We start from the raw sequence: 27,768 nt of genomic DNA on the forward strand, positions 1-27,768 counted from the left end.
GCACATTGTTGAATTTTGTCTATGGCTTTTTAGTAATTGGGGGGTGTTTGATTAATTATGAAATCAGAATATTTATTTAGATATACTAAATATAACAGAAATAAAACAAGAAGCTGATTTGCATGCACAAATGCCAATTTTCAGACTTAAATATGCAATTTCGGTTTTTCTTAATATTGAAGTAACTGTATATTTTTATGAATAACATATCCACAACACTTATCAGTTAAAGACAGTGCTTGTTTCAGTAAAGACTGTTAACATTCATCTAAACCCAATATGCTTTCTTTTCAGTAGTTACACAGCATTGTGTCAGAATTTTAAAATTTTCTTTTAACGTAATAGGAGTTATTTCACAGCTAAAATTCTCTATAACAAATGTTTGGCCAAAGACAATTTTTACCAGTATGTTTTAAGCAATTGGAAATTGAAGTTTACAATGGAAGTTTCACTACTGACTTAGTGACAGAAACATGAAGAAGTTATTATAATTTAACATGTAGAATGAACCTCTATATATCTGTGGCAAATACAGACTTTTCTGCCTCAAGGGTTTGGCATTTTTAGATAAAAAAGAATCAATGTCATTATACACAGTCTCTCTAGAGCATCATAATTATTCTGCATGCATACAATATTTATTTAAAACTTAAAATTAAACTTCAAGAGGTGGTCATTTGAAAGCTGGCAGTCAGTGAACAGATTCTGTCTTCATAAAAAAGAGAATATTTCTTCTAAAAGTTAAGAAGTAGATCAAAACGGTCTTTCCAGTAACTGACACTTTAGTCATACAGATGCTTTTTATGTGTCAGATTTATTAATAAAGAAGGTCCATGGGAATGAACAGAAGAAAATCTTGAGTATGTGACTGTCAGTTTTTGATATGTCAGGTATAATTTTGTAACTGTGATTTTTGGATAGCAGTACACACACAGCATTGTACTGATGTTTGTGTACTTCTTTGTACTGTTTCATTTGTGATGACTGAGAAAGAAGATGAGGCGGAGATGTTTTGATACAGGATTGAAACTTGAAACTGCAGTCCTTCAATTTGAACAGCATTCCTTTTTCATCTTTCTTTTCATGTTACCTTTTTAACTTTTGCTACTGATGTAAAGAAAAAAAAGAAAATTTGAAAAGATGCCAGGTGTTGGTTCTTATCTAGGTGAAAGATCACAGAAATTGAGAAAAAAGTGTAGTTTTATTTTGTCATCATAGCAGTATTATGAGACAGATCAAATAGTTGTCAACAACAAGTGTTTGTCCTCCAAAAGCCAACACAGAATAATTTAAACCGTGATATCCCTTTCTAATGCTCACAGAAAATACGCACATTATTACAACTAGCTATAAGTGTTGTATGTTGGTGTTGTTATTCTGCAAATAATAGCATCTTCTTTGGCTACTCTTTGTGTACATTGGAGGTATTTTTAACTTACCAATGTGCATATGGCAAAGAACTGTAAAAGAATATCACAGTGTACCACCTGAAGAAAAGGAATGGTCTTTCCCCCTTTTTATGTTATTCATCTTATAGAGTATGTTATATTAGAAGAAGGAAGAAGTGAAAAGTCCTTATTTTTCAACAAATTTCTGTCAGTTGGAAGCTTGATTTATTTTGATTGGAAAAGTGCTTGTAAACAATCCTTTCATTGGTGGATTTATTAATACACATCGAGGATGCTGCTTCAGTGTTGAACAGCACTACTCAGGACTCTGAAGTCAGACATCTGCTTAAGGGTTTTATTGTTTCAACTCATAAACAGAAGCAAGGGCTAGCACTGCAGGAATTCTAGTGACCTGAAACCTGCTCCTTCATCTGTAAGCAAGAACAGCATGAGAACAAGAAAAGTTCCTCTCATTACCCAATAGGTTACCATAATTAATGTTTGAATGCAGTGAAACTGTTCACTGTCATGCATCAAAACTGCTACTTCTGTTCATATTCCTTATGATTTAATTCTTAATATTCTCATGCACCTTGTACAGAAGTTATCTCTTGTTTAGTTTATGAGAATTTCTTTTCAGAAAAATATGATAAATGCATTTTAGAAATGATATTTTTCCCAATTTTGTAGGTTCTTAAGGCTCGTCCTGCTTAACCCTTAAACTGTTCAGGGTTCTCCATGTGGTGCTGCTTCAAACACATCTACTTTTGTAAACATCAGTCAGAGCTCAGCTGCCCTGTATACTTAAGAAAAGTCAAAGTTCATTTGTTCATTTTTTCCTTCCTTCCTTTTTTGTGAGATACAGCAGTCTATTAATTCACTTCAGTCTTCTAACATACAAGGTATCGGTTCCTTTCATCTGGCTCTACAGCCAAACAAAGATAAACACAGAGAGTGTCTTGGAAATTTCTTAAAATTGCACCAGGCTACTGTCATGTCTCCTCAGAATCATTTGTTTTTATAGGACTTGAATGCACAAAATACTGAAAATTAAGCTTGGATACAGAAAACTTTTTTCTGTACAAAACCTGAGATGATAGAGTCTGATCAGTCAAAGTGACTAAGAGGGGCATCATGAGCTCCCTACACAGCCTACAGAACTGATACAATGGATATTAAATAATGGGATTGAGCAGCACTTACAAATTTGCTACACTTATAATCATTTAAAAAGAAGCCACTCAGCCTTTGCATATGTGCACGCTTTCCCCAGGCTCAATTCTTCAATCCTTCAATTCTTCCCTCTGGACCTATGGGTAGAGCTTGCCATTCACCAGGGAAATCATCTGAGCCAGCTGCTCTTTTCCATGGCTCCCTGAAGAATGCATGGCCGATCGAAGCTGCTCAGCACTCCACGCTCTTCCTCTGACGAAAGCTCTTATTCATCCTTGAATGCCTGCTTCTCATTTTTAGGAGCCCAAATGCCTTTTCCACTTTAGCCATGACTCAGTTTCAAGATTATTTAGTCTTGGCAGTGGTGTAGATGGGTGAGTAAGGAAGTGCCCAATTTGTGTTGTCACACGCAAAATGTTTGAGTTTCTTTTGGCTCTGTGGAAAGCAAAGTCCCATCAGTTTTGGCTCTCTACTTGTTCCCCCTTCCTTCAGCTACTTAAAAATTTTCCTGGCTATCCATCCCATCTTGACTTCAGCTTCCCAGGCTGCCAGGGAGGGGAGGCTTTAGGCTATACTTGTCCTTTTACTCGGCGTGGGGACTCACATTAAATGAAGGTACCTGAAGCCGCAGTTTCTCCTGGCAGATCAGTAACAAACTGACAGTGAGTAGTAGCTCTCCTGCTCTTTGGATGCATAAAGGGTGATTACAGGGACTGCACAACACACCCCCCAACAGCACCTGTTTGCAGGAAGGAATGTTTAGAGGGTAAGAAGACAATAAAGCTGAAGGAGAAGGAAAATCTTCATGGATCCAGCTGGGTCTTAGGTCATGGAAGGTGGTCACCTGAAGTTTACCTCCCTGAACATTTCCTATACAAATAAACATAATTGAAAATGAGAAAATCAAAGCAAACTATGGGCTGAAAAATGACAAAAATATCTTGAAATGATTTTCAAACTCTTTTGGGTGATTTAGGAAACACGAATTTCCTACCTGGGAGGTAGTCTGACCTACTCCTTGAATAAAACCAGAACTGCTTGCTCTAATTGCAACGTTGTCTTTGGAATATCTGTGTCTGTGTGTCAGGGGAGTGTGTGTGTGTGTAACTGCAATCTTCCTGGCTTTGCCTTGCTGACATCCCTGCCAGTCAGCAGCTGCACATAGCAGCCAGCCCTCTTTTGTGCCAATCTGGTGGTGAGTGGTGCAGAAACATTTTAATTAATGTTGAACTTCTTAAAGTTGAAGTAAAAACAATTACAGCTCAATTTTACTTTGCCTCCTCACTTTTATCACTTATTCTCTTTCTCCTCCCTCTCCATTAGAGAGTTCATTTCACAGACTATGAATTATAATCTAATTATTATATTTTTAAAAGGCAGACAAGGCATTGTTTCTTCACCTTTCAGTTAAAAAGCTCTGAAATAACAAAGGAAAAGCTCCTTCCTTCTTGAGTGTTAGGAGCAGAGAGTCACAGACATCTCATTCTTCCCCATCTGTGACTTTTTTTTTTGTTTCTTTTTTGTACAGAAGGGATCACATCTTTCCCTTAACAACTGTTTGCACACCAGACTCAGAGAAAGTTCACAGTACACATCACATGTACATTGGATATGTAAGTGAAGTGATCTGTAGCACAGCTAATTAGACCTAAATTCTTGATTTACTATTTATAAAACAAAATTGATTATTACTTCATCAACAACATTTAAAGCATCATTAAGAGAGGTCTGCTCCAGCAGCCTCAGGTTAAATTTTTTAACAAGCACTTTAGTTGCTAATCTGTGTTATTGCCAACATATGTAAACTTCCTAATGCTAATTGCATTCAGCTGTGAATCAAACAATGTCTAATTCTCTTCAGGATTAATTATGCACATGTGCTGCCTGCATTCCTAAACATGGTTCTCATAAATAATAAGAGATATATCTAGGCAGATGGGATTTTTCCAACTAAATGATCTGTTTATCATGAATAAAACAATTGACATATACTAGACTTCTAATGCAAAGTCACCACAACATTCCCATGTTTTTTAATCATAAATAATTGCTGCGACAGTTGTTTGTGTGAACATGTTTTTGTACAGCCAAGCACTAAGAAGCATGTCCTTCAGTAAGCACTCTTACCTTTGTGAGCCCCTTTCTTTCTTCTTTCTTTTTCATCTTTTGATTTGAAGGTGCATAGCAGAATGGTTTATATCATGTGTTTGATGAATGAACTAAAAGTCTCCACTAAATGCACAAGTTCTGTAAGCCCCAGGGAAATCTGGTTTAAGTACAGCGCAGGAAAAATTGCTAAATTATTATGTATTCTGCTTGTTTCAGGAAGAAGCAATGAGTTTCTGGCATCCAGAGCCAACCTTGGCAGTATCTCTCTTTAGAATTTCTTTTCTATTAGTCTAAAATGACTGATAATTAACTGAATTTGTAAAATTAACTTGAAAAATAACTTCCAATGCTGAGTACAGGGCAAGTAGAAATAACAATTTTAAAATTACGTTTGACAGCAACAGAAGAAATTTTCCTCTAAAAAGGGGAGACAAGGTTTTCCTATCATTTCTTTTAATGAAGATATCTTCTTTTAAATAGAATTTAAAATCTAGCTGCAGCAAGCAACTCTGCAGTGTTTCTCTTCTCAAATGACACAGATGTCTTGGTTTCCAGAGAAAAGGACTTACATGGAAAATGCATCAGAATAGCAAGAATTTGATACTAGTAGAGGCTTATAAAATTATACTGTTCAACTGTATATTATTGCAGCCATTATTGCTGGTCTTACTGTGGAATGTTTTAATTAGCCCTTATGGTTTGGACTGATTTGAGTTTTATATTGAGTCAGTTTCTTCTATTTCTTTTTTTCTCCTAAAACAAAAGTTGAAATACCATGGTATTAAAGAAAGGTAATAGACTAATGGTAATAGACTAATAGCTTGAGTGCCTGAAATCTTTCAGTTTCACAATAGGTGGGACGCACTTAACCCCTGGAAATACGCTCTTCTTTTTCTGGTGCCAGTTGTTGATGTGAGGAAGTGGTTGAGCACCTGTGCCTCATTTAGCTCATCATTTCTCAGAAGAGTCTGGTAAGAGAGGTTATCAATTGGTATAATGGTTTTCATAATAAGAACACCTGTCCTCTAGTTCTATACCTAGATCATCAGCTAATTTCATAAGGCCATCAAAAACTCAGTTGGTTATCAGTGATGACCTTTGCTGAATTTCAGCTGGTGACATTGAGATGAAAAGCTATGCTTTATATTACTAGCTGGTGACTCAGCCTGCCCTTGGCTCAGTTTGGGCAAGATAAAACTTGATGAAGCTATGGCTTATCTGTGTTAAAGTGAGATTCTAACGTGACAAAATGCTTGATAATCTGGAAAACATATTTTAAATAGCTTGAACAGCTTTATTACAAAAGGAGACATTTTCTGGTCTTTGAAATCAGATAATTCATTATAATAGCAGGTAGCTGAAAGAATAAAAGCAACTGAAGAGCTGAGAGAACTGAAGCATCCAACTGTTTCCCAGCAGTGATGATTGCAGAAAAGTTTCACAGTGTAAGGTGCTGTTCCAGAGTGTGAGAGACAAGAGCATGTGGGCAGAAAGCCATCATTGGGTGGGAGTACAATTTTCAGGGTAGTTATTTCTTATTTGTTTGTATTTTTATACAAAGCCTAGGAGCTGTGCTCATTTAGCTTATTTGAAAACAGCTCAGATGCTAATTTACAAAAGAAAAATGTCTTTCAAGAGTTGAAAGAAGTCCCAAGCTTGTGTTTAAATGAGGTTTGAACTTTCAAGTAAAGGTGAATTTTGCTTGCATTTCTGAATTTTAAAAATTTACTAAATTACTTTGCTATTAAAAAAACCAGATGGTACATCTGAAAGGTCTTGGATCCCTGAAGATATTTGAGTTTTTGGACCTCATTTCCACTGGACTGCTTCTCAGCTGGAGTCCCCTTACAGGCAGATTGGCTACAGTCACTTATTTTATTTTGGATATAGAAATTTGGCTCTAGGCAGCATGAGTGACATATTTTTACTGAGCAAAGGTGATATACAGAGAAGAGCTAAAGTGTTGTGTGGGGGAAAGCACTGCCTTGGTTTTCTATCAATAGTAGGACCTACCTACCTTTTCCTATTCAACTCCATCATAAAGACCTAAATTAAAATTAACTGTTAGCAAAATAATGTAGTCCCTGAGAAAAGAAACAAAAACCAAACCATAAAAAACCTACTCTACTGGCACTTTTGCTAGTTTTACTCACCCACAAAATTAAATAATTTAACTGAAATTGTTTATCTATATCCTGAAGTGTGAATGTTTATCAGTTTCAAAAAAGGATTGTTGACATCATGTAGTCATTTTGGAAAATATAAACTGGACTCCTCTAGGATGGAACTAAACTCAATTATGTTCTCCAAAATCAGACTGAAAGTACAATTACTGCAGACACATGCTGTACCCTTGAGCTACACAAGCACTGGTCTAAATTAACTTCTCTAATTGAAATATTTGCAGTGTGTGGATGCAAGGCCTTCTACATCAGCTGTTTTGTTTTGCAGACCTACTGCAAAGCTGCACTGCTATCCATACACAGCCCTGAAGGCCAAGGGGCCAAGGAGTATACCATTCAGAAAATGCTGAACTTCTCTGAAAGTCTTTATGCAAGGGGGAGAAAAGCAGTTCACAGACTGGGATTCCACCCAGTGTGGTTAAATGTATCTTTAAAATAATTCAACAAGTCCTTTTGAGGACAGGTAGCATCATGGGCAAAATAGACCTTGACACATTATTATTTTTCTGAAAGAAGCTCTAGAGGATAATTTCATTGTTAATTTAGCACAGAAAGATAAAATGGTCACATGACTACAAATGAAAAATGAAGGTACCTTAAAAAAATTAGGAAGTCATTCTCTTCGACTGTGTCTGTGCATGTAGGAACAAACAGGACAAAACAGGACAAGGGAGAGAGTGCAGGCTCTGCACGGGTGGTCTTGGACCCTGTTTGACCCACGGGTTTTCAGGCTACGCTCCCTGGAGCTGCCTGGATGAGGCTTGGCCACAGCCCTGGGCAGTGTCAGTGAGAAGGTGCCAGGATGGGCTCTCTCCATTTTCCAAAGTCCTCCACCTCTGCTGCAGCTGGCTTTTGTGTCCTCCCAACACTCCTATGTGCCCTTGTGCTGCTTTCCACAGCGTGGAGGGGCATTGGCTGCAGCACACTGCACAACAGGTTTCAGATTATACAAGCTTCAACTCCATGTTAGGGCCATAAAAGCAATACATGAAGCCTGGTGGAGGCACAGGTGGTGATTCCACTTGGTATTTTGTCCATGGTTTCATTCAATCCAAATGTCTCCTTCATTAAAAAGTGCAGAGACACAAATAAACCTTAGAGAAGAAAAAGAAAGAATTTCAAGCCTTAGGTATATTACATAATAGTTCTCCTAGAAAGGTATTTTCCCATTTTAGCGTCTCCATTTCATTGTTATTGTTATCAATTATAAATACATTATTGTCTGATGTGGCTTTTATTTCCTCACAAATGAATAAAAGACATTGTGTTCAAAAAGTAATCTCTACACAGAACAAGAGGAACTTGAATTAAAAGGGAATGTTTTCTGAATTGATGAGGAAAGAAGAGCATCTCTTTCTGGATTTTATTTTGCCTCCTCACATTAAAACCTGTTTTGAAGGACCTAGTGGGGTGCTGAAAGCTGGAGAATTTTTATCAAGATGTTTTGTTTGTGCAGTGCTGGTGTTTTTTAACTATGTGCACAAGATTAAAGACTGTAATATGCCTCCTAGTAAAACCTTTGACCTTTAGTAATTTTGTTAGTCACTGCTGGCAAAACAAGTGGAAGAGCTTGGCACATAGCCTTACTCCTCATCAATACCAGATTCTGCAGCCATTTTTGCATAAAGTCAGGGTATCATCCTGGACCACTTCCACAGATTCTACTTAAGTAACTATAATTTCTTTTAATTAAGATAAAAGAAATAACGAAAAGGTGTTATAAGCTATTTTTCTATGTTCTATTATTTAAAAATTAGCCATTTTCAGTTAAGGATTAATTTTATCACTCTCCCACATCCAATTTTTCTCATATGTAGGGAAAGTACTCAAGCACCAATTTTTTACACAGATTTATGCCTTACCAGCAGGCTGTATTAAGTTATACTTTGTGGGTGTAACTTCTGACCCCAAGTTCAAAATTGGGGGTTTTATGTGAAGAATATCTCCCAGCTTCTAACAGAACTTGAATCTAACAGTGCTTCCATGCTTTATCCGTTTAAATACCAAATGTAGTCCTGTATTAGAATGTGTTTTTATGCAAGAGATCAGTAGCTTTCAAGAAGAGCATCGCTGCCATCCGTCACACTCCGGGCTGCTCTGCAGACATGCTGAAGCACACTACATTTGCAAGCCCTCAGTGACATTCTCTCAATTGCTTCTGTGAAACTGTTTGGAGGATACACCTAAACTGATTAGGTCACCATTATGGACATTAACATACTCAAGTGTTTGAAAAGGGCAATAGCAGGGGCCCTTTGGAGGCTAATGACAAAGGCATATTATAAAGGATAAACTTGCTTGGGGTTTTTCTCCGTCTTTTTGTTCATTTTTTGAAGGGGAATGGGGATTGGTGCAGTTGAAGTGTTTCTAAAAGTTAATTTTCCATTTGAAGCAGCTTTTTTGGGGGGGATTTTTTATGAGTCTTGTTTAGATGTTTACTGATCAGACAAAGAAAAGCACATACATGTGTAATTTTGAGGGTAGAGAGAGGGTCACTGATGAATGCATTGCTATGGCAGTATTATCACTTGCAAGGATGGATAAGGTGTGTTTCACTCTACCCCCTGCTCCTTTATTTAATTGCAATTGCATCTAACAATCTATTGGGTTTTCATTAAAAATACCATACTAATGGACAAAATTATTTATTTTGAATTAGCATAATCTCTGCTTACTGTAAGTGCTAATAAATATTAGGATTTTTTCATTGGGTACTATAGCAAAACAGTTTTTTGGGAAGTGTAGTAAAAGGCTGCTCTATTGAGATTATGGAGGGTTCCGGTTACCTGGTTACTAACTGTAAGGAGATGCCACTAAAACTAATCTAAAGTCCATCTGCAAATATCAGCATTTTATTTGCTCTTCATCAGAAGCTGGTTGCTATTGGAAAAGCTGATGGTCCTGCTGCCAGTCCAAATTGATAGAATAATGCACTTGTGAACTTCCTAAAGAGGGCTTTGTCTGGGGTTAAGTGTTTGCTGGACTCAGGGAACATGAGTCAAATAATTTCTGTTACTGCTACTAAGTGGTAGAGAATATTAGGTAAAAAAAGACTACAGAGAGACTTGGGTGGGTAAAGACTGAATGGTTATGGAGGACAGAAGAAGAAAATCATGAAACCATTTTTAGAAAAATGACTGAAGGTTTTCAGGAGAAGGTCAATCTCTGAACAGCAGTAGCTAAGTATTTTTTGTAGATGGATATCCAGATACTGAGGTTTGTCCCTAAGCTCAATGCTTAGTAAGTGCATTGCTCCATTCATGGTCTGTATAACTTCTGTATTTCAATAGTCATATTCACGGAATCATATTGCAATTTATAGCACAGATAAAGTTATAGCACAGATAAAGGGCAAAAACTACCCCTACTCCTATGGCTGACATCTTAATTACTCTAAATAGAACATGGCTAGATAGGGCTTTTAAACTGGGCTGTAAATGAGATGGACATGCAAGCTGGAGCCTGTGATTAAGAAAGATCAATGTCAGGATTGGAAAGGAATCTTAATGCCAGGGTTTACTTAGAAAATACCTTACATGGAAGTTGAGAGGAAAGCCCGGAAGACGAGGGATCTGTATATTCATAGCCTAAGAGGCAAGGGAGAAGGTTCTGCCTAACAGGTTCGGACAAAGGTAGGGTTAAAGAGATTGTAAGTCTGAGGTGAGGGGACAGAAACAGGAACAGGCTGTGCAGGCTAGGTGGGGACAAATACTTGGGCAAGTAAGATGGAAAATGTACTAAGAACTACAGACCAGATTGCAGCAGGTAGGAGCCAGAGTTAGGAATCAAGAAGCAGAATAAGACTCAGAGGCAAACTACAAGTTGTTGGGAGTGTTTTCTATAGCCCTCTGAATCCATTCAGAGGCTTTATTTTGGTCAGGATTAAAATAAAGGTGCTGCCTGTGAGGTAGCTACCTTGATCCCCCTTCTAACCAGCAGGGGGATATGCACCTGATGGAGGCAATTCATCTCTTCCTAAAGCAGATGTTTAAAATAAGACTGATGAATTGCACCCTAGAAGTGTCTATTTCTCTCCATTAATTATGAACAGGGGCTATAGTAAGTAGCTGAGACACATGCTTTTGTTATAAATGTTGGATGTCTAATGTTGGATGAGATGAGTCCTACAGCCTCAGGTGTCCCAGTCATTCCACTGAACTGCAGCTTTGCCCTATTCAGTTAAGGCCCTGATCCATCAAGCAATTAAATATGTACGTAGGTTTTTGAGAATGAATGTGATTAAATGTTCTGGGGAATTGTAGGCAGATGAGCAACTGCTTCAGCGTGGGAAACGTGGATCATGAATTAACAACTTAGTTAGTCTTCCAGGAGTCTGCCACTGCTTTTGTAAAATTCTCTGTCTCCTCTGTACTTGAAGCTGCATTCTATCCCTAATGAAACATATCGCCCATGCTATCCATATGCTAAGTGCAAGCACAGACTTGGTTTCCTGATAGCAATTCTGCAAATCAGTCATCCACATATTTGGAAAAGTAGTCACCAGAGGACTGAAAGAGTAGCCAAGTAAAATTAATCTCTGAATATTCAGATGAATCTTCAGGTGTGCTTTATGAATTCTTCCTGGTTATATCAGAAAGTGGGAGGTGATATAGTTTAACCAAAGTTTTAGACTGCACAGGATCTATGGTTGATGGTACGTGGCTCAAAACGGGAGCTCCTTATCTTGTAGGGCAGCTGTCACAAAGAAGGAAGGAATACAGAAATAGGATTGAAAACATGATATCCAAATATTTCTGTTGTAGAAATTCATCAGATTTTCATAGTGGATTGATGTCATCAATGTTGAATTCAGAATTTTGATATGGTCTCCCACCTTTTTATCACAACTGGACATTAGTCTTGATGGGTAGATTATTAGGTGAACCAAAAGTCAGCTGTATCACTGGTCAGAGGGCAGAGGTCCACCATCCATGCTCTGCCTGGGGTGACTAGTCTCAAGTGAAACTTCCAAGGGGTCTATCCTCAGACTGATTGTGTTTAATATTTTACCAGGGACTTAGAGGAGAAGACAGAGGCACCCTCAGCTTCTCGGAGCATCATGGCTGCTCATGTGGGCAGAGACACTGTCCAGATGGACTTGCCAAGCTACACAAACGTGCCAAGAGGAACCTCACAGTATTGAACATGGACAAATGCGCAGTTGTGCACTCGTGAGAGGCTGACCCCCTGCACCAGAGCAGGCTGGGCACTGACTGACTGACTGCCTGGGTGCCAGCTCAGCTGGAAAGCCCCTGAGGGTCCTGCTGAACAGTAAACTAGATATCAGTTCCACCTGGCTGTGATGAGAGCCAACAGTGTGCTTGGCTGTAAAAATAGGATTGTAGACACTAGACCACGGGAAGTGCTTAATCACTTCAGTGTGTTGCTCATTTGAGAGTTTCTGGAGCACTATATCCAGCTGTGGGCCCCTGAGTACAGGAAAGAGATTTGGATCAGCTGGAGCGAGCTCAGCAAAGAGCCATCAAGGTGGCTGAAATCCTGTGAAGGCTGAGGGAGCTGAGCTTCTTCAGCTTGTTCAAGAGATGCTGTTCCAGGGGACTTAAGGGACTACAAAGAGTACAGAGGCAGGCTGTTTACTGTAGTGCACACTGGGAGAATGAGAAACAGTGCACATAAATTGAATCATGAAAGTTTCTGATGATGGAGCATAATTAAGCACTGGTGCAGTATCACTGAAGTTACAGTAGCTATATTGGAGACTTTCAAGAGTGGACACACTCTTGACCTATTAAATAGGTCTTAATTCTGTATTATCCCTGCTCTGAGCAGAGAGACAAAAGACCTCCTGGCATCCCTACCAATCCAAGTGATGCTGTAAAAAGGGAGGGTGATCTGATCTGTGCTGATGAATGTGCTGGGCTGGGTATAAGGAAATTATTTTTAAAGAAAAAGGAATTAGGTGTAATACTGTATTAGAGATAGGCCGTAGCCCTTTATCTGGACTATAAAGACAAAGCCTGATATGTCTGGGTTGCAGAAATAGTCTTCACAAGCCTAGGAATGCACCTGAGTGGCATGAAATTCAGGATCAGGAGAAGACCATAGATCTCTCCTTGAAGAGGGTTTCTTGCTATTTTTTCCCAGTTTGATATTTCAGAGTCACAGGTGAGACTGTCATTGCTTATTTTAATGCTGATGATGTTCCTTCAAAATATGTTATATATGATAGATAAAGCTTTAAGGGCATATTTTAATATATTGGTAATAGTTAAGCTTATGTAAAAGGCCTAGTGTTGAAGGCTGTCTTTAACTTGGTTTGTCAGACTATAGGTCTCTGTGAAAATTTACTGGAAAATTTAAAAGCACAATTAAACTAATGCTGTGAGCAAAGAAAACAATAATTAATAATTTCACTCTCTATAAATAGTGGGGAGGTTTGGCTCCACACACTTCTGCAGTATTGTGTCCATAGTAACATAATAAACATATACATTTCTTTGAAGTTTTAATACCCTTTTTGAGGTATACAGCACCCTATAAAATTTTATTTATGAGTGGAATATAGCATACAAACAATGAAAAGCTTTCAAAGATAAATTCATTGCAGGTATTAGAATGCACTCATAATTATGATTTTTACCATTCATTTGAGCTGGCTTGTTATTTGGCACTTTGGGATTTCTGTTCAATTCATGGAAGGCTTTCAACTATATTGGTCCTAGTATGTAACAGTGTTTTTATGTAGACATAGGCACATAATACTTAGGAAAATACTGGAATGAAGTACTATGAAAATTAATATTCTGCTTTTTCCCTAAAGACATTTTGAATGAGAGACTTTATGTTATTTTTACAAAAACTTGATATGAACCTATATATATCCTAAATATCACAGTCATTTTATTTGCAGCATGCTTTAGCACAGTGCCAACATCTTACACACCATAGAGTATTTATTTTATGTGAAGTATATTTATGATAATTTACATTTTTAGCAAACCATGTGTATTTGAAATATTCATATTGCAAAAGATCTTATTATGCCAATATACATGGTATAGAGTACTAGATTTTTTTCTGTGAAAAAATATAACCTCAGCAAACTTCTGGAAATATTTCCTTTTCTGCCCTTGAAATCAGTTTTGTATGATGGACTTTGTTGCCTAAATATGTTTTAAGGGATTTAAAAGTGTTCTGTACAGTCTTAGTTTAATTTCCAGCAAAGCAGATGGTAAGAATTGGACATAGCTGTAGTGCTCATGCTTGGAAAAGTCACAAGTAAGTGCACATTAATTTTACTGGTTTCATTACAGTAGCACATTAAGGGTGTCTCCTGAAATCAGCCCACTTCTGATGGGAAGAATAAGTTCCAACTCAGATTGCTTACAGCACCAGCGAATCAGATTCTGCCTGCTTGGATTCCAGTGTGCATCCCGATGTTTCTTCCCAGTGTTGTGTCTTCATTACAAGCATTGCCAAATAACAAATTGTTTACAGAATATCAGTGAGTGTAGGTAATGCTTTACCCTGTATCTAGTTACTGTACGCTTTACGCATTTCTAAACTTCTAGCTCTACAGTGGTCAAGAGGAATTAATAAAACTTGTGAAAGGATCCAGCATTTGGAACATCCAAACATCCTAGAACTTGTGTCACTCCTGAGGACTTGGTGGTGTTTTTCCACAGCACTTGGGAACATGTCATAATACTTTTGGGAAAGTGGAACATCCTTCCACACAATCACAGAACTCACGGAATGGATCCGGGTGGAAGGAACCCCAGTGGATTATCTGGTCCAAGCTCCCCGCTCAAACAGGGCCATCCCAGAGCACAGGGCACAGGATTGTGTTCAGATGGTTCTTGAATATCTCCAGTGAGAGAGACTCCACAGTCTCTCTGTTCTTTCTTGCTAGCATTGTAAGAATGTGAAATACAGGTTACCACACTTATAAGTGCAGCAGAAATGAACAGCAGCATCTCAGACTGATGGCAGTTTCTGTTTACAAAGGCTAAAGCAACTAGGATAATGAAATAAACAGGACTCTGGGAATAGATAATATACAAGGAAAATGTAGAAATGCTTCTGCAGTTAGCTGATTTTAATGAGTTTCTGATGCTACCCAGATTTTTTAATATAAGTTCTTGACTTAGAAAAGTGAAAAATACAGAGTGGGACCGAAAGCACTTGATTCTTAGCACAGAAAACATTTTTTGTACTTTGTACTGTGTCCCTAGCAAAGTGACTCCTGGAATGTGCCAAAGTAAAGGAACCAATCATCATCACCACCACCAATAATAATAACAATAACTTTGCATTTATATAATTTAGCAATTATCACCTGGCTTCACATCAGCTATTTGGTCTGTGCTTACAATTATATATAATTGCCTCTTTTTACACATCGGTACATAATTGTGGTGACTTCTTGTAACAGCCTCATAAAACCTGTCTTACACTCAACAGTCCATAAAAAGCTACTGTGTTATGATGGTTTTCTAAAAAGAAAAAATAGTTTACTAAGTTCTAGGAAAGATTTTAGCTTCCTCCAAAATTATATGCCCTCCCATCTTCCCTCTCTGTGATCTCTTGAATGTCAAATTTCAGTTGTTGCTGACTCCATTTCCAAGGTCTTACAACAAGGCCATAAAAGGAAATTGGCTATTTTTCTACCACTGCTTCCTGTCTTCTTGTTTTTATTACCACCTCTATTAAGAAAATGCTTAAAAATTGATTTTATGTCCATAGTTTCCCATTTCATAGAAGTCATGACCAGAAAACTGGCCATAAGGACATGGAAAAGCAAGATGCTTTGGTCAGTTTTGTGATTTAAGGTATATATTCTACAAGGGAAACTGCAGAAGGGTCTGTGGAGAAGCAATTTGCTCCTCACTCTCCAAAACATCAGTGTCCTGCTTCTTCTGTCAATAAAGTCTCCCTTGGAAGAAGATTGAGCCAAAGGCAGCTGAAAGGAAAAGCAGTTTTCACAATAGAAAGGCATTTTTCTTTCCTTTTGAAAAGAAAGACAGTGCATAACTTTTCACCCCTTTCATATTGGCATCTGTCTGCATATTCATTGCAAATGAATGATGCTTCAGCATCAAAAAAAATTGCTCAGTATTTGTTCAGTGCCTTAACAATGCATCAGTTAGTGTTCCTTTGTCTTTAGAAATGTAATTCTACCAAAAGAAATAATGAAAAAGGACTTGACACTGATTCTGTTTGAATAGTGCATATATGTGAATATCAAAATAGTTAAACCAGACAAGTTCCTAGAAACTAATCCTTCTTTTTTTCTCTGAGTTTGAGGAATCCCCATAATCTTGTCATTCCTTTAGGGTTTTTCGTGCAGATTTTTTATATGTTTCTGTTGGATGGTTGATTTGGGGTTTTTTTTTTTTTTGTTTTTTCCCCAGCACAACATGAATTACATTTTCTATGCTGCCATAAATATGAATGTCATTATTTCTCCTTTTGTAAGGTAACTTTTTGGATTAGGTTTTCATTTTATTGTGTTGGCCAAGTGTCATTTGGAACAAACAGGAAATTTGAGTAGAGATTCAAGTAGTTCCATTCTCTGTTATGTGTCTGGGATGTCTGATTTGTTAATTCAAAGATGACTTCAAAATGGGAGCCATGTGGTGTAGATTACTCTCTCTTTGCTTTTTATGCTGTTGTCATCCAGGAGAAAAACTACCAAAAGTATAGGAAAATTGGAAGTTCATTGATAAGATTTCCTTTTCACAATTCCAGCATCACTGGCCTGTGCTATGTTTCCTATCTACAAGTGTTCTTATTGAGTCCTTTAAACAAATGGGAGTTTGAAACAGAAGCAAATAATTTCCATATTGTCAACAGACAAAATGAATATTTCCATTAAATTGTATATTTATTTTGGAGTTCAAAAGGGCTTTTATTATGGCTTTTGTTGTTGTTGTTAATCTACTAAAAATAAATTTACTCTAGAACTGTTACATTAGTCTAAGTACTGAACCTCTTAACTCATATTTAATTTGAAAATATCATATACAGTTAATTAAATTTTGAGTTGAGTTCTTTGGAAATAAACTTCTTGTTATTGATGATGTCATTAGTGCCAGGAGATATTCATTTCCTGTGAAGGACTGTAATAATCCACTGGGATTTTTTTTTCCTTTTTTCAGTCCCTGCATGATAAATTAATAATTCAGATAATTTGTTTATAAACTAGGCTGTAGGGGGACATTGCTGAACACTACAAATAAGTTTTTGATGTAGTTATAAAATTATTTCCTATGCTATTTATCATTTCTTAAACCAGACACCGTTGATGAATATTCAACATCTGCATACAGCACAGGGAAACCTTTTTAATCAGCACTAATACTGAAGCGTGAATTTTCTAATCAGCATAACTGGTGTGTGGTGTGGGAACCTATAGGGCTGGTGAATTTTTCAGATTAGGGAGTGTTAATGGATGGAGGAAGGACAGGCACTGACAGCTGGGCATAGCTCTCATTCAGTTTTAGTACTTCTCTGGCTTTCAGGAATGAAATTAAGCCATTGGGGGAAAAATTGGTTTGAAAGGCACAGGCTACCCTTCACAATGGCCCCAGTCTCCCTTTGGGCAGCAGGCTGGTGGCACTGTTTCAGTGGGCTTTGACCCAAACAAACCAGCTTCTTTCCCATTCATGGATTTGTAGTTTTACAAGATGGTGTTTTGTGCGGGACAGATCTTTGTATTTAAATGCATGGCCTGACAATGAAACAAGTTGTTTGTGGTTCTCTTGAATTATACCTCATCCTCTCATGTATTTGTTTTCATGGATCATAAATATACATTTAGATTTGATGTAATTTCACACTGCATTTTCTATGTCAGAAATAAGTGCTTATTTTGTCAGGCTAAAAAGTTGCTGATGCTGGTGAACTAGGAGATAGTTTGAGGAACCACTTTCTCTTTTTTTTTTTCACCTGCGTTAACTAGATGACGTTAAAGACTGCTTTTTCATTCCTTTTTTTTTTTTTTCTATGTCCTCTTACCATTTTTCCTTCTTCTGAGTTCAGAAGGTAGCTTCTTTCTCTAGGAAAGACAAGATTTAGCATGCAATAGATGCAAATGCTAAGATTATGTTATCAATGCTAAGATTTTGTTCTGCTGCCTCTGTTCCCATATGGCCTAGGTCTTCCTTGTCTAAACAGTTCAGTGCAGACATAGTACTGTACATGACACTATCTGCCCCAAACCTTTTCTAGGGATTCCCTCTTCCATGCTGGGGGTGTGGAATGGAAAGCCTGTCCATGTTTCAGGAGCTGTTTTCACTATCTACCAAATTTAAGAGGTTTCTGAAAGTGCATCTGTGATGGTATTGGACTGTGGGCTGAAGCATGGATATGCTACTAATGCAGCTACTGCCAGCAGTCAGGGAACAGCCTGCAAGAGAGGACTAGGGTAGGGCAAGAAGGAGTGGAAAATTCCTTTATCAGGACTGGGCTACCAGAACCCTTAGAAAACCAGCTTACAAAGAAATGTAACTGTACAAAGATCGACGAACAGTATAGTGTGGTCATCATAACAGAGTCCATCCTTGCATTTATTTTTATTTTTGTGCAGTGGTGAGAGAGATATCATCTGGAAGACCATAAACTGCACCTGCTGCAAGTCATTCTGAACTCAGGCCAAATTCAGTACAAACAGGAACAACTCCATTGATGTCACACTTGCTTACACCTGTAGTGAGTTTAATACTGAGTGTATGCATTGACTTGTACTAAATATGTTGCCTGAAATGATTATGCACCAACCCAGTCTATAGCAAACCTCTGAAGCCTCTTCAAGTCAGGTGTTGTATGATAATTTGCATTGCAATTGCTCTCTTCTGTGCTGGTCTGTAGTATCTGAATGCACTCTCAGACTCTTTCTGGTTAATCTGTTTTCATAAGCACTCTACTGGTTCTTCGGTGACTGCAGTTTACTTAGAATAAGCTGCAAAACTTCATACTAAACAGCAAAAGTGCCCATGGCAGGATATTTTCAGCATCAAGGAGCTGAGTGTGGGCTGCAGAAACTGCTGGAGAAGCAAATTAAGTACTCAGATGGTTAAAGCAGGTTCATGTGACCATGGCTGCCTGTTGATACTACCTACCTGAAGAGGTTTCAGTTAAACCCAGGTGGGTCCTCAAGAGCAGCAGTCGCTGACAGCAGTGCAGATATTCCAGGAAGGAAGCAAATAAATTCAGTGCTGATGTGGCTAATTTTCAGCAAATCCATCTTCCCTTTTATCAACATGATATGTGATATGATTCTAGAATGCCATGTTGTTTCATATGTGTTTACATTGTTATGTTGCAGGCCAGCATTCTCTTGACTTCTTTGCCACAGCAGCAACACACTGCTCACACTATTGAGTTTGATGTCCACCTGCATCCCAAGGTCCCTTTCCACAGAGCTGCTCTCCAGCCAGGTAAATCTCAGCCAGTGCTGTACTCCTGGATTATGTTTTCCCACGTGCCTGTTCTTGTTGAACTTCATAAGGTTTTCAATGACTTGAGAATTAAAATAAAACCAAATCTTATAAACTACCCCAAACATTTATGACCATCTTTGTAATGTAATGTTTCTTACTGCAGCTGTTAAGGCTTTTGCAATCTCTTTATTTATATTTTTTTCTCTCTAGGAAGTAAAAACACAGGTCCTGACTTGTTTTATACTCAGAAAAACATCTGTCATCTTTCAACCAACTGCAAGATTCAAAAATTATAATATTCCACGCAATGTAGTCAGGCCTATACTTTTAATTATTCCTCAGAATGTTGTTATTACACAGTGCTGAGACATTATATTCTGAATTCCCAAGAAATGTAATATAAACTGTAAAGCCTTTTCAACACAGTAATCTTCTTGTGATGATCTTCTGTTTTCTAGGCATTTGTCTACCTGGTAAAATCACAATATAACAAGACAACTGGCAGCTTCTGTTCAGCAGAAGCAGATTATAATGGCAGGTCAAGGCTAACACATACTGCAGAACTTTGTGCCTAAATTCGTAATTCCTCTTCTGACTTCCCATTTCTAAAAAAATCTCTTGACATGATTATTCCAGAATTCATATTTTCTGCTTACAAAACTACATAATAGGCTAAATAAGAGCTATGTCTACTTTGTGATAATATTTTAAAATATTGTAATCACTCCATACCTGGTATTATTAGACAGTGAAATAGTTTATACTCTCCTCTCATAACTGTTGTAGCCAGCCCTTGCAAATATTCTTTGAGCTGATATCTTCCCAGCATTTCCTTCATCTGTCTACTTTAAACACCTCAAAATAGCTCTGGCCTCTCTCAGTTTCTTTTAGTACTGTTCTTCTCAAACATTCTTTACATGTCATGAATTTATCAGTGCAATAGTTTTCTTTTTCCTTTCTTTTTTCTTTTTTTTCACAAGTTATCTTTAATAGTTTGAGAGTCAGACTAATCTCAGGATTTGCTTTGCAATCAATGAAAAATAGCAGACTGGGTATTGAGGGACAATTGTTCCTCAATAGCCATGAAAAGAGTAATCCATGTTACGAGTCCCAGAATTTGGCTTGCCTATCCTCTCAAAGCTGCTGAAGGATAAGGGCACCAGCCAGTTAACAGAGATGTGAATAAAGACTACAGCGAATAAAACATACCACAAAACCTGGCTTTTTCAAATAGCTGGCTGCTACTATCCAATCAGAATACAGAAGATTTTTTGGTATGGAAATGTTTAATAAGCTATAAATTAGTCAGACAACAGTTTTCTTCCCTTCTGACTCCCTCAAACAATCCTTTCAAGGCCTTTCCATATGTTCTTCTTCTCAGTGTATGAGCAGTATGCAGTAAATCTATTTTTCCCCCCAGAAATTAGCTGTGTTCACAATTTGGAAATGTTTATAGAAAATTATTATTCAGACACTGATCTATATTGCATTTTGAATGGGGAATGATTTTTTGAGTTACCATTGTTGCAGTATTTTATGATATAGTTGTTCTGCACTTCTTTCACAGCAAGAATCTAATAATGTAATGTGTGTTCTGAAAAACACATTAAAATGACATTATGTGATCAGGATGCCAATTATAGTATGACTAAAGACTAGCTATCAAGCTACAGAAAGTCAGTAATTATGCTGATATAAACATAATGTTTATATGTATTGAACAGAAAAAAATTAATCTCATTTTATTACTTACATATGATTATTGACAAAACACTTAGGCATACATTTTCAAAGTGTTGTGTGCTTTTTTAGCTGCATGACTCCCATTTAAGTCAATAGGAGTCACATAGTTAAACCCCCATGCAACGTTTTGAAAAACTGCCACAGAGAAACCTCTCTTTTATTGCTTAGCTACACAAACCATTTTATTCTTTAGTAGTTCTTCCACGTGCCAGTAGTGGTGCTTGTAAGTAGTCCCATTAAAAAACACAAACACCTACAGGCCTCAAAATATGGTGGTCTCTTTACAGGCAGATTGAAAAATAATAACATGATTTGTATACCTCTGTTGCTACTTTCATCAGTTAAATGCTGGTGTTTAATGCTTTTATTTTCTTTTATGCCCCACATCATTTCTCCAAGCAGGTGCACTCCAAGTAGCTGCCCCCTTTGGTGGCTCACTCAAGGAGACAAGGTGGGTCAGTGGAAGAACAAAGAATTGAACCAGGCCAGCGCCAGGTCCTTGTTCCCTTGTTCCAGCTATGAAATAGTCTCACCACACAAAGAGTCATCATTCAATAGTATATAATGCATATGAAATGCTAACATTAATTGAAAATGGCACCGGAGTGACCTCACTTCAGTCTACTGAGGTCTGATATTGCTTCTTTTCACTCATTAATTCATTAATTAGTTTAAAAGGGCTAATGGAAAACAAAAATATTCCATTTGCCAGAGTAGATCACTGCTGAATATTTATATAATTTTTTTATTATTCATACGGAATCATAACTGCTTAACAGACAAGTCATTGTGTGGTGTTTTGTTGTTGAGATAAACACAATCCAGAATTTTTAGAGCTCATAAATTTAAAGGATTGATGGTATCTTCTCGAAAATTTGACTTTGCAAGGCTAAAGGAGCTCTAGGAAAAAAATCTTCTGAACTGCTTAGTAGATTCACAAGTGCTTCACAACTCAAGCACTTCCTTACTGCATTGATGGCCTCAACGACTTTGCAGCAAGAGCAGAGTGGCGTCATATGAAATCTTTATGCTTATTATAGTTCTCTCTTAGGCAAAAGAAGAAGTTTGAACATGCTACTTCTTTAAAATAAATGAAAAAGCATTTGAGTAAATTACTCATCATTATTAGTGCCTATATATAGAAAAAATAATTAATATTTTTATATACATGCTGGAGAAATTTAAGAATTTTAGATGTATCATTAGCTGTGGTATTGAATTCATCAGTTTGAAGCCGTGGATTTAAAGAATCCTGTTGAGATATATTATTATATTATATTATATTATATTATATTATATTATATTATATTATATTATATTATACCTTCAATTCTTCTCAACTAAGAGGCACGCAGCTTCTCATAAACTGACTGGCCTATTTATGAACAGAAATGTTAGCCACACACACATTTCCTTAGAAGAGAAAGTATAAGTTAGTGCAAAACAAAGGTCATAAAGATTAAGAATATTCATAAAATAAAAATTAGAATTCAATAATTCTAATCCTCTTACCATCCCGAGATATTTCATTAAATAGCAACATTTTTCTTATTTCACTGCAATAGTACTGCCATGCTCTAAGACAGAAATTGTTTTTCCTAGTCGATTGTACCCTTGTGCCTTTGTTGCTTGTATTTCTATCTACATTGAGTGCGTTATCCATTGTTAAATGATTGATAAAAATTGTTAAATAAGGCAAACACTATACTCAGTGTAGTGTAATGAGGCCTATCATAAAGGAGAAATACTTCTCATCATGATATTAAAATTAAATGTAGCATTTTAAAAATTCTTGACATAAATAAAGAAGTTATTTATCTGGACCAATGCTTTTTCTGTAAGCCCAGTGTTCTGTATAAGTCATTGACAAAGAACATATTTTATTCTGTAGAATACCTTCATTTTGTTCTTCTCAAATGCATTTTGAACTTGCAATCATTAACCCTAAGATACTCCACAACTGTATGGCTTTCCTGTGTAGGGCTGTAACAGCTATTGCAGTCATATTTTGCCTACAGTTTTGCATATCCATAAGAATTCCTTTTTCCACATGGAATGCGATAAATGCCCTCACATTTAATTGTGTATGATAAACACACTCTTATTCCCGACTATATTAAAATACCGAATTTAGCAGCTGTCTCTACGCATACAGTTACCCACATGCCCTTCCTCTCCCCTCCAATTCCAATCAAGAATATTCCCAAGCTAAAGGAAGCTGAGCTAGCAGCCATAAGGCATGCAGTACCTGTAGCCATCAGCGTACAAGGCAACGATGGAGTCAGTATCACATCCAATTGTCTTTGGTTGCTTTTCCTTATGACAAGCTAGTCATGCAGAGCTGAACCCTTGCAATGAGTTTCCATTAAGCCTCGAAAGCAGACTTTCAGGCTAATATCTGCATACATGACTACTGCAATTACATAGCCAATACAAGGTCTATCTCGAAACCACTGACTGTTTTTTATTTTAAATACCTGGTTTTGATCTTTTTAATGATGTTGCTTTTCTCTTTTGAAACTGACTTCTCTGTCATCCCTTACTTAGAGTGTGACAGAGCCTTATCTGCCATGTTTTTCACAGAAACTTTCATCTTAGTGTAATTGGCAATGTTTCTTGTTTTTTAAATTATTTTCTGTTTTCTATATATTTCGTATTTTTGAAGTTATTAAATATAATCTTTCACATGTTGATGTAAGAGCATGGTGCAGTAGTTATTTTTCTTAGGTGCTACACTATGGAACAGAACTAATCTGTAAAAGTAATGATGTATTATTAAAAATAGCTTTTAAAATCTGAAATCATCTTCTACCTTAGTTTTCTTAGATGCTCTTCATGCTATCTGTTCTCCTACTCAAGGAAGACCCTTAACTGTTTTTTTGTGTGTGTTGGTTTTATTGTTTGTTTGTTCTTTTCCTTTAGGTAGTTTCTTCTCCTGATCTTTTAATACATAAGAATTCAAATTTGGGATAAATTCTCATTTTCCTTTTAGCCCCTTTTCTCATTTATCTATGATATTGTTTCCTGAGAGAATTTCAACTATATCAAAGGGCAGGTGGTTCACAAATTCCTTTTCTTGTGGTTAATTTCCATTCAGTTCTACAGAGGAACCTATGTATTTCACATCTCCTCTTTGTTTCTCTTATATGAAAACAAAATTCAGTGAAAATGAGATATTTAACTGAAAAAATGCCAACAAACTAATTAATTTGCTGTTGAAGACCAATCTATATTCTCGATGGCCAAACATCCAGGGACACTTAAGGATCATAGTGGCGAGTAGATACTGTAATATGTGCCAACAGGAGCTCATCATGTTAAAAGAGAGGGCTCTTTCCTTCTTTTTGTGTGTAAATTACTAATCTTATCTAATGGCCTCCAAATCTGTAGTGCATTTAACTTCACTGCTACTTTGTGAGATGTGCATCCTACAATTCAGCTAAAGTTCAGTGACATTAATTGGTTTAGAAAAGGCCACATAGGAAGATGATGGTAGAGAGAGTGAGTGATCATAAATCCTTTAATTAACAATGTATAATAACATATATATTCTCTATTTATAATTGCATATACACAGCAGGCCTGCAATCTAATTTTTATTTTTTTTTCTGAGGAGGGTTTTTTATACATCACCAAAAGTAATTTAATACAAGAAGACCTAAGGTAGCAGTAATGTTTAGCTGCTTTTGGGCATATGTAGCAGAAGATTCATGTATTTCCAGGTCTGAAGACTTTGAGCTCAAATTTATAGTGATTTATTAACCTGTATCTCAATGATTAATGAATTTAAGTTCAATTTTTTGTGCAGAAAACCAAGTCCTCTAAGTGCCCCTGGTAAGTTTTGTCAGCTGTGTCTGGAAGCTCTCTTCCACACACTCCGGACTGCTTCCTCTCTGCTGTGCTGAATTTCCATTTAGTGAAATGTCAGCTTACAGAACTCTTCATCTGCCTTTCCGTGCTGGTTGGGTGGTCTGTAACAGACTCTCACCAGGAGAGCTGCCTGGTCAGCCTTGATCCTCACCCACAGGCACTCAGTTTTACCCTCACTCCACTCACCTGAGTCGCCCCTCCGTATTTCCCGATGGAGTCTCTGTCACAGCGTTCCTGCTGCACACTGGCCTCCTGCTCCTCCTGTTTCTCTCCCATACTGTGAGCACTGGTGTGCATGCACTTCACCTGGGCTATCAATTTCTCCCCAACACTGGCATGACGCCCCCAGGCTCATCTTTAGCAGCTTGGTCTTGTCCCCTTCCTCCTTCAAACCCAATTTAAAGCCCTCTCAATCACCCCTGTCAACTCATGAACTAGAATGCTCTTCCCCCTTTGGACAGGTGAACCCCATTTGTCTCTGGCAGGCTTGGTGCCACACAAACTGCACCATGATTGAAAAAGCCCAATCCCACAGAGGGCACCAGCCTCCTAGCCATGTTTTGATTGGGTGGGTGCTGCTGTTCTTGGGGGCTAGATGTTTTTCTAGGGGTTTTAGGTTCCTTATCTTGAAGAAGACAGAATTGCAAGACTTCTTCCTTCTCTAGGATGAATTCTAGAGTAGTTTTTCTACAATCACAAAACTTTGGTTTAAACATTGGGGTTTGTATTATTTTGAATTAATATTTGCTTATTTATTTTTCTGTAAAAAGACTGGTTCCTAGTGTTTGGCAAATATTAAAATACATTGTTAGAACAAGTTTTTGTATCTAGTGCTTCTCTTTTCTAGATAGTTAGATATATGAGATATTTGCATATTTATTTGAGTAAATTTACTGCTTATAATGGATTTATGTGAGTTTTAGTGGGTATATCCCATGTGTTAGTATATGGTTGTTGCTATATTTTTAGTCTGGTTTAACTGAATAGGTGTAATGTCTTTGTACTTGGTTTCTTCAGAAAAGATTTTTCCTTTAGAGAAGCACAAAATTGTTATTTTTTAGTGTAAGCAAAACAGATACAATTTTCTTCTGAATAAGAAATGGATAAATTTATCTAATAATTTTTCATTTTAGTTTGCTACATTAAACTGCTTGTAGCCCTAAGTCACTAGATCCTTTTTGTCCTGGCACCTTCTGTCATGTTGGAAGAAGCTTTGCCAGGAGAGCTTCACACATTTTAAGAGTATGCAGTGGTCATTTGTTGGTTCATACACACAGGTCACTCCGTGTAGCTAGGCTAAGGTGTAGTAGATTCACTCTTACTTTCCTCGAGATACTTTGTGAGAACATGGAGGTCAGTCAGGTGGAGGAGCAGAGACCTGCATGCTCTGAGGAAGGAGCTGCTCTTCAGTGTTGCTGACTTCCTGTTATTTACTTTTTGTCTTGGGGTTTTTTACCTTTCCATGTCAGTATTTTTCTTCTTCTGATATCACCATCTCAAGAGTTTCAATTTTGTCTGTGTTTTTACTTTTCTTATCTTTTATGGTTTTAGCTTATCGATTTTTCTCATACCATAAAAAATACTCTGAGCAAAATTGAGACAAGGTTACAGAGTTGTGCTATATCAGACTAAGCCTTGGATCACAGAGAGTTGAACCTCCACATTGAGGGTTGCAGACTTAGCTGGAGAAGGGCACTGAGCCATCTCTTTTGCTCTTATAATGAGTTTTAGATTTAGTAGATCTCATCTTCCTGAGCCCAGTTTTTAACAATAGAGAAAGAAAACAAATCTTTCTAATTTGTCAACTCCCAGGAAATTTCTCACCTTTCCATGAACTAGTAATTGAATCAATTTGACTGAAATGAAGAAAATATTCCTATTGCAGTTGTGAAAGATTCTACTGCTGCCAACAGCTGGTTTTCATTTCAACAGGCTGAATCTAGTTGCTTTCCACCAATTCAGATTTATCCTTCAATACTTCAAATTGGAGAAGTTGTCGTATATGGCATGTCCAGTATTGATCAAAATACATTAATTAATATTTTAACTTGAGAGTCCTATTTCTATTTTAAAATGTAATTTCTTAAAAATTACACATAAGTTTTCTAACCATTTCTTGTAATGCTCCATTATCACACTTTGTTAGCCTTTAAAGCAGAAGGGCATCATTCAAGCTGTCTCTTGAGAATAGTCTGTGGATAGCTGTAGCTCTCTAACTGTGCCTGGCAAAGGTTCCCAAAACCAAGGTCTAGCTGGCCAGGAGCAAAACTGTGCTGAGGCCAGTCAAACAATTTAACAATATGATTATCAAGTTTCAGTGTCCAGGAATGTCAAACTTAATTGTACAACTATTGCCTTATTGGATGAAGTCCTGGAAATGGTGTGGGAAATACAGAGTTTGTGAATCCCATAAGGAGTTGGGCAAATGCTGCATGGCACCCAAACCCTGGTATGCCATCTGCCCAGGCAGCAAATGAAAGGACATTTCAAAGGTTTCAAAAATTATTGCTTTATATGTATTCAAGGAAATTTTGGGGTTATGTTCTGGGTGTGTATACATTTATAATAAGATTTTCACTTTCATTTTCAGTTAGTTTGAGCCCTTTAAATGGATTTATACAAATGAGCTTTAACTTGGAGTAAACATCCTTACTGTTCAGGTGATTGTTCAGTGGCCCTTTTCTAGGAATTAGCCCTGTTTTATTCTCCACAGGTATTAATCAAGAGCAGTAGAAGGCTGATTCAGGAATAAATTCATAAATAAAAATATGGTGGGAATGGTAACTTCTGGTACTAATAAAATGCAAAGAACAAATAAGTTTTACCTAGAGCACAAGGCAGGCAGGAGACTGCTGACAGTCACCATTCAGCAGAGGCTTTTGGACAGGCTAGATGAGG

This window comes from Melospiza georgiana, chromosome 4 (assembly GCF_028018845.1).
Source record: "Melospiza georgiana isolate bMelGeo1 chromosome 4, bMelGeo1.pri, whole genome shotgun sequence".
Classification (NCBI taxonomy): Eukaryota; Metazoa; Chordata; class Aves; order Passeriformes; family Passerellidae; genus Melospiza; species Melospiza georgiana.